The 8,145-nt window shown below is 44.4% G+C and overlaps 1 long non-coding RNA gene across 2 annotated transcripts; it reads right to left on the bottom strand.

Moving 5' to 3' along the window:
- Positions 1–2,771: 2,771 nt before the first annotated feature.
- On the bottom strand, positions 2,772–7,661 carry LOC121693575. 2 transcript variants are annotated; one of them, XR_006025536.1, is made up of 3 exons: positions 7,563–7,661; positions 5,229–5,351; positions 2,772–2,920 (listed from the first exon to the last, which is right to left on the bottom strand). It is a non-coding gene; the product is annotated as an uncharacterized LOC121693575 (long non-coding RNA). The 2 variants fall into 2 exon arrangements; XR_006025537.1 differs by having other exon boundaries at positions 7,558–7,661.
- Positions 7,662–8,145: the final 484 nt, after the last annotated feature.

Consider the following 8,145-nt stretch of genomic DNA (forward strand, 5'->3'; position numbering starts at 1 on the left):
TTAAGTTTTGTGTTTGATGCAATTATATCTGACATATACTGTGAAGGTTCATAGTTAAACACTACCCTTAAAGGAACCGTATGTAAGAAAAATATTTCAATTAATCATAAAATGGCCCTGATATGTCACTAGACATTAAGAAATCATGTTAATTTCAAATACTTATATCACTGACAACAGTAGTCCGGACAGGATATTGTCATTTAAAAAGTGAAGTTGCAGCCCTCAACTGATGTTGATGTTGTGTTTTGTCGTGTCATGTTGTGTTTTGGCCTGATGCGCCACCCTCCACATATCTACTAATCACGAAGTCAGTAGTGTTTCGCCATCAGGGTTGGCAACCTCGAGTCAGGGGGGAGGGGGAGGAGATACACCGCTCTTCAGTATTTTGAAAGTGATTGCAGTACCAGTTTTGGCCACAATCTTACATATGGTTCCTTTAAATTATGATATGAATTTTAGTCAAATTTCAATTCAACTTTCTTTAATTAGAATTTGAATTCTAGATTCTGAATTCTGCACAAGCCTGCGGTCATCTTTCTCTGGGCTGGTTTGTGTGCACCTCAGCAGCAGGGTATTGCAGGTCTCTCTCTGTCCAGAGACGTTGCTAAACATGCACATGAAGACCCTCATCTGGCGCCCAGTCAGTTGCATAGAGATACATTTCCTGTCTGCTTTCACTGTATGTGTCAGTAGCACCCCTGCAACGGAGGTGCGGAAATGCAAAGCAGTGAGGAAGGAACTGAGGCTGCCCTACCTGCCACAACACTAACACTGTGTCTCAAATGGCCTACTTCTGCACTTACAATACCTACAGTAGTTTGAGTGCGTACTTCTGCACTTACAATACCTAGTTTGAGTGCGTACTTCTGCACTTACAATACCTACAGTAGTTTGAGTGCGTACTTCTGCACTTACAATACCTAGTTTGAGTGTGTGAGGGTGTTCACACTGAAAATTCCAACGACGCGAAGTGCAAGCAAGTTGTAACATAAACTGTTTGAAGTTGACACGTTACGACCATGTCACTGTTGAATAGAGGACACCAATAAAGTTATATTTAACTGTTGCGATCATCATTTCCATAAAATCCTTGACTGCACCTTTAAGAGAATGTTGCTGCTTATTTTATATTTCTGTTTTTATTCTTATATGTTAAGTGTGTTGTACTTTGAGAGCAAATATTAACCGGAGTCAAATTCCTTATTTGTTTACACAAACCTGGCCAATAAAGCTGATTCTGATCATCTCCCATTTCAACCCCTCCCCCCCACACACACACAAAATATACCTTTTTAATTACTACTATTTATTTAGGAAGAAATTGCATTACCTATAATTGTACATTGTACATGAGTACATGACAATAGACTACTTGAACTTGAACATGTGGACTGCAGTGGTGAACACAATCAGATGTCAGATAAATCAGCTGGAAAATCAACAAAATATTATAATTATAAACAATACATGGATTGTAAATAGATGACTGGTGTCCCATTTCGAGCTTTAGATCAGGACACTAGTGGAGGTAAACAGGAAACCTGCATGGAACTTTACGTGGACCTGTACTCCTATAGAACAGCTCTGAATATGAGAACTGTATGTGGACCTGTACTCCTATAGAACAGCTCTGGATATGAGAACTGTACGTGGACCTGTACTCCTATAGAACAGCTCTGGATATGAGAACTGTATGTGGACCTGTACTCCTATAGAACAGATCTGGATATGAGAGCCGATTTGCAAGATACAAAATCAATATTAGTTTCCACCTTTGAAAATGTGTCATCTCATCCATATGCTGTGTGTGTTGTGTGTGTCCCTAAGGTCTCATCCACATGGTGTGTGTGTGTGTCCCTAAGATCTCATCCACATGGTGTGTGTTGTGTGTCCCTAAGGTCTCATCCACATGATGTGTGTTGTGTGTGTCCCATCCACATGGTGTGTGTGTGTGTTGTGTTGTGTGTGTCCCTAGATTTCATCAATATGGTGTGTGTGTGTGTGTTGTGTTGTGTGTGTCCCTAGATTTCATCCATATGGTGTGTGTGTGTGTGTGTGTGTGTGTTGTCTTACACAGTGTCTGGTCCTGTCAGTGCTGACTGTGTCAAGGAGACAAATCAAATCAAAACAGGGGTCGGGGCAGCAAATCAAATCAAATCAAAACACTTATTCTCTTGAACTCTTATTGGTTCATCTGTAGTTCTCATAAATGCAATGTCGGCTCATCTGACCACAACGCCACCAGCACAGTGCAGTATGGAGTCTTGTGCTGTCAGGGCTGATTACTGACACCAGCACAGCGCAGTATGGAGTCTTGTGCTGTCAGGGCTGATTACTGACACCAGCACAGACCAGTATGGAGTCTTGTGCTGTCAGGGCTGATTACTGACACCAGCACAGACCAGTATGGAGTCTTGTGCTGTCAGGGCTGATTACTGCTGCTGATGGTGCTAGGAGGACAGATCACATCAAAACACAATCTTTCTTTTTCCTCCTCCTCCTCTTCTTCTGCTGCTGGTTGTGCTGCTCTTCTGCTGTCATCTCTTCCTCTTCCTCTCTGTCCTCTTCACCCTCCTTCCTCTTCCTCTCTGTCCTCTTCACCCTCCTCTTCCTCTTCCTCTTCCTCTCTGTCCTCTTCACCCTCCTCTTCCTCTTCCTCTTCCTCTCTGTCCTCTTCACCCTCCTTCCTCTTCCTCTCTGTCCTCTTCACCCTCCTTCCTCTTCCTCTTCCTCTCTGTCCTCTTCACCCTCCTCTTCCTCTTCCTCTCTGTCCTCTTCACCCTCCTCTTCCTCTTCCTCTTCCTCTCTGTCCTCTCTCTCTTCCTCTCTCCCCAGCGTAATCTTCCACAGTTCATTACAGCTGAGGATCGCGTCCTTAAACTCAGTGCACGGCTCAGTGGCTTTACAGCAGCACTTCCTGTGGGAAGAGAACACACACACACACACACACACAAGCAGTGAGCTAGGAGCACACATACACATCCCGGAGCAGTGGACATCTCTGGGCTTAATCCGGGGAGCAGTTGGGGGTTAGGTGCCTTGCTCAAATGCACCTCATCAGTTGATGTGGATGTGGGAGCGCGCTGTTCAATCACTCCCCCCACCCACATTTTTCCTACCAGTCAGGGGTTGAACTTGCCACCTTTCGGTCACAAGTCAGATTCCAAAGCCACATGTAAGATGCAACAAAGGTACAATGTCACTAGGATATTGTTAGTGCAGCAATAAACCTATAACCTTAGTCACTTACTGTAACATAAACCCGGTAACATTAGCCTCTCGTTTTACAGGCTTATGTAAATATTATATTTAGTTTGCCAACATGTCTCAGTAATGTGACGTTAACATAAATTAATTTAACATTAGCCAAACAACAGTCCACATTTGTCACAACATTTGTCGATGACAGATGAAACCATTGCAGTTATTTCCATGCAGTTCTATAATGTTAAAGTAGCTTAGTGTGGCTTAATCAATCAATGACACCAAATAAAGTCAGATATAGAAGTCAGACTAGACAAGTCAGACTAGAATAGCAGTCCAGGAGAGGTCAAGGGAGGGAGATGGAGGGAGCTAGATAAAGCATGTCCAGCTGTTAGCAGTGCTAAGAGATAGTCAGGATAGGGAAGAGGGCAGTGAGTAAGAGCTAGATAAAGCATGTCCAGCTGTTAGCAGTGCTAAGAGAGGAGGTACTCTTGGAAGAGTACCACATTACATGCCCTGTCTGCCCAACACTTTGTGGTTGCTGACCCTTTATGCAGGTCACCTCGCTCAGTGAATTATATGCTTTGGCATTTTTTGACTTGGTAGGTTGGTAGGCTTGACAATGTGACTGTAGCCCAGTGGTCGCCAACCCGTCGATCGTGATCGACCTGTAGATCTGTAGGACTTACCCAGTAGATCCAGAGAATTACAGGAAAATTATAAACAGTCACCAACTTCCTACATGTTCGGCAACATTTACAGGGCCTAAAAATCAGCGCGGGATTGCGGGTATAGCGCATGATTTATTCAAGACCCGCAACTCTAACCATCACAATGCGACAAATTCCTGCACATATTTTACAGCGCTGTCTGATAACGTTAATCTAATAATGGAGCGGCGTGAATGCGGGACCGGACGGACCAACTTCTGACTTGAACCGAACGTAACCCCATGCAGACACACACATGTGCACGGCACCACTTTGCAGGTCCGCTCTCTCTCTCTCTCTCTCTCTCTCTCTCTCTCTCTCTCTCTCTCTCTCTCTCTCTCGCAACAGGACTTGTCACCGCTGAAGTGACAAGCTACAGACACGGAGCTACAGACACGCTACAGACACGGAGCGCATTGTAGGCCTAGGCTTTTTTACATGCAGTACCACTAGAGTGTAGTGTTAACCATTGAATGAGAGTGGGTTTGTGAATATCATTGAAAATGGATGGAGTAGAGAAGTAATTTCAGAAGCTCTGTGTGTTTCACTGAAAATTGAATTCTAATATTTGGTCTCTTTAGAATAACATGTATCCCAATATATGATGTAGCATCCATATCTGCATATCTATGGTTGATTAATACATTGACATTTATTCATTTAGCAAGTTCAAGTTCAATTTATTTCTTTGTCCCAAATGGGCAATTTGATTGCAGACAGGATCACATACCACACAACAATAGACACAACACACTACAATACAGACAGATAGGGAGGGGTCACTAAATGGACAAGTCTATCTTTTCCTGTTGTGTGCATTCAGTACTTGGATAGAAAAGGGGATGAAGGAATTTTTGTACCTCTGTTTAAAAGCAATGGGAGTTTTAAAACACAAGTCAGATGGAAGCAGCACGTATTCAGAATACAGGGGATGGCCTGCATCTTGATCAATTTGTATAGCTTTGTTGAACACCTGCTTATTTAAATATTCGGTGAAACTAACAAACTTCACTCCCACTATCTTAGTGGCAACATTCACAACATAGCAGACCTTTCGATTCCAAGGTGACTTACAGCTCTGGATTTAGTGCCTTGCTCAAGGACACAATGGTGGAAGCTGGGAATAGATACCACAACATTGCAGAGTACTACATGCTAGTCCAGCTCCTTAGCTGTGATTTCCCCAAATAAAAATAGAATCCCATTTCATATGCAGAGACCCTTTGATATGAGGCTTTTCTATTTGTTTAATATACCAGTGATGTGTAGGTTCATTCACAAGCAACCAGCAACTGAACTGTGTAAAATTACCCTGTAAGTGTGATGGTGCAGTCTGGGCGCCTCTGGGCCTCCTGCAGTAAGCAGATCCCCTCCTCCAGCAACAAACCATCTTCCTTCTTTAAACTACTCGCATCCCAGACAGCAGCTCCAAACCTGTTGAATGAGACACACCTCATCAGGTAAAGACTCAGACTCACAGGTGACTGATCACAGGTTTTTACACAACCTGAAGGTCAATAACCTGACCTCCTCTAGACTGTGTTCAGTGATCAGATTGTGTGTATAGTATTTTACATTACATTACATTTGGCTGACGCTTTTTTAGCCAAAGCGACTAACAACATGGTAAACAGTTTAAGTTTTAGAGCAATTCTCAACAATTTTAGGACAATTTAAAAACATTAGAGTACAGTAAGAATAAGTGCATCAGTGAGTGCTGTTTTTAACAGTTACTTGTCAGTTTAAGACGGCTGGTGAGTGCTAGGATCAGTAAGACTTGTTGTAAGTGTTGCTATGAGAGGAGATGTTCTCTAAAGAGCTGGGTCTTCAGGAGTTTTTTGAAAATGGAGAAGGATGTCCCTGCCCTTGTAGGAACTGGCAGTGTGTTCCACCAACGAGGAACAACAGATGAGAAAAGTTTGGATTGGCTTGAGCGTACCGGTGGTAGAGCTAGACGTCGTTCGTCTGAGGAGCGCAGCGGTCTGGAGGTATGAGGGCATTCAAGTAGGTGGGAGCAGAACCGGAGACTACTTTGTAGGCAAGCCTTAGAGCCTTGAATTTGATGCGGGCCGTCATAGGTAGCCAGTGTAGCTGGATGAGCAGCGGGGTAACATGTGCCCTTTTGGGTTGGTTGTAGACCAGGCGCCGCCGCGTTCTGGATCATCTGAAGTGGTTTCACTGCGCAGGCTGGGAGACCTGTCAGGAGGGCATTGCAGTAGTCGAGTCGTGAGATGACTATTGCCTGAACCAGAAGTTGGGTAGCATCTTGAGTCAAGTAAGTTCTGATTTTCCGTATGTTGTAGAGTGCGAAACGGCATGACCGGGCGACTGAGGCAACATGATCTGAGAAGTTTAGTTGGTTGTCGAGAACAACTCCTAGATTTCTTGCAGTCCTGGTAGGTGAAACAGACAGGGAGTCAAATTTGATGTTGATGTCGTGGTGTATGGTAGGTTTAGCTGGGAGGACCAGCAGCAGTTCAGTCTTTGAGAGGTTCAGCTGGAGGTGGTGTGCCTTCATCCATGTAGCTATGTCTGAGAGGCAATCCGAGATCCGTGCTGAAACCAAGGGGTCATCAGGTGGAAAGGACAGATAGAGCTGTGTGTCGTCTGCATAGCAGTGGTATGAGAAGCCATGCGAACGGATAGTCTGTCCCAAGGAGGTGGTGTAGATAGCAAAGATAAGGGGGCCCAGCACTGAGCCCTGGGGGACCCCTGTGGTGAGATGGTGAGGTGCAGATAGCTGACCAAGCCATGATACGTTAAACGAGCGTCCTGTGAGGTAGGATTCAAACCAGGAGAGAGCAGAACCGGAGATTCCCATGTTAGCGAGTATAGAGAGAAGGAAGAATGAGTACTGATGACCGAGCGGTCGCCCTGGCTTCTTTTAAGGCTTCTGTTACAGACAGCAGAGCCGTTTCGGTAGAGTGGCCGCTTTTGAACCCAGACTGATTTGGATCCAGAAGGTTGTTCTGTGAAAGGAAGTCAGAGACCTGTTTGGAGACTGCTCGTTCAATGCCTTTGGATAGGAAAGGCAGGAGTGAGACAGGGCGGTAGTTCTCGACTTGAACAGGGTTGAGAGAAGCTTTCTTAAGTAACGGTGTTACCCAGGCCATTTTGAACGCTGTTGGAAGTGTGCCGGAGGTTAGCAAGGCATTGATCACATGTGTGATAGCTGGAGCGATGGTCGGCTTGATGGACTGAAGTAGGCTCGTAGGTATAGGATCCAGCGAGCATGTGGTAGGACGGCTGCATGTCAGGAGTCTAGATACTTCACTCTCAGAGAGAGGCGTGAAGGCTGAAAAAGATGTTCCAGCAGTCCCTAGAGGTTGTAGGAGTGCGGTATCTAAGTCAGATGCGTTGAGTGGGCATGTAGAGAATTGACTGCTGATTGCCGCCACTTTGTTTGTAAAAAATGAGGCAGGCAGCTGAGGGTTGAGTAGCGATTTGAAGGTTGAGAAAAGTTTTCGAGTGTCTGTAGCGCTGTTGATTTTGTCATTGTAGAAAGCCGTCTTAGCAGCAGTGATGTAGTATTTGTGGGTCAAGTTAGTTTCAACATTTATTTTCATGTGTGTGTGTTTTCATGTTCAGATTGTATTTTCTTTAGAAGATCAGTAAGATGATTATAAAAGGTGTATCTTACTTTACGTTCTTTAAACTGGGGCAGATGTGGATGAGTTTGAGGATCCTGGTGGCCCAGATCTCAGTCAGGCAGCTCACATACAGAATCACCTCTTTCAGATCAGGCAGAGAAGCCTACCAGGGCAACAGAGCATCCACATGCTCATTATGCTCTAGACTCCTGCGCACGCACGCACACACACACACACACACACACATTGATTGGTGTAGTTGAAGGGCTTATGAGATCATTTGCCGACTTCAGGGTTTGAGAATGAGAGAGTAAGTCAGAAGCATGAGGAGTGAATGCAAACAGTAACTGATGAATAAACAGTGAAATTTGCTTTTTAAATATCAAAACACACACACACACCATTCTTAGAAATATATGAAAAGAAATACAGAGCCAGCTTCCTATTTGTAATGTAATCAAAACCATAAAGAAATACAATTCTCACTTGTCTGTCAAACATCTCAGCTGATGGAACCTGTGGAGGATCTCTCTCAGTATGATGTCAGAGATCAGTGAGGAGAACTGCAGATCTAGACTCAGTCAAGAGATTTCAGATTCAGGGGAGGAATCTCTATAGTGGACAATCCACAGCCTGAA

The sequence above is a fragment of the Alosa sapidissima genome, chromosome 19 (genome assembly GCF_018492685.1).
Source record: "Alosa sapidissima isolate fAloSap1 chromosome 19, fAloSap1.pri, whole genome shotgun sequence".
NCBI lineage: Eukaryota > Metazoa > Chordata > Actinopteri > Clupeiformes > Clupeidae > Alosa > Alosa sapidissima.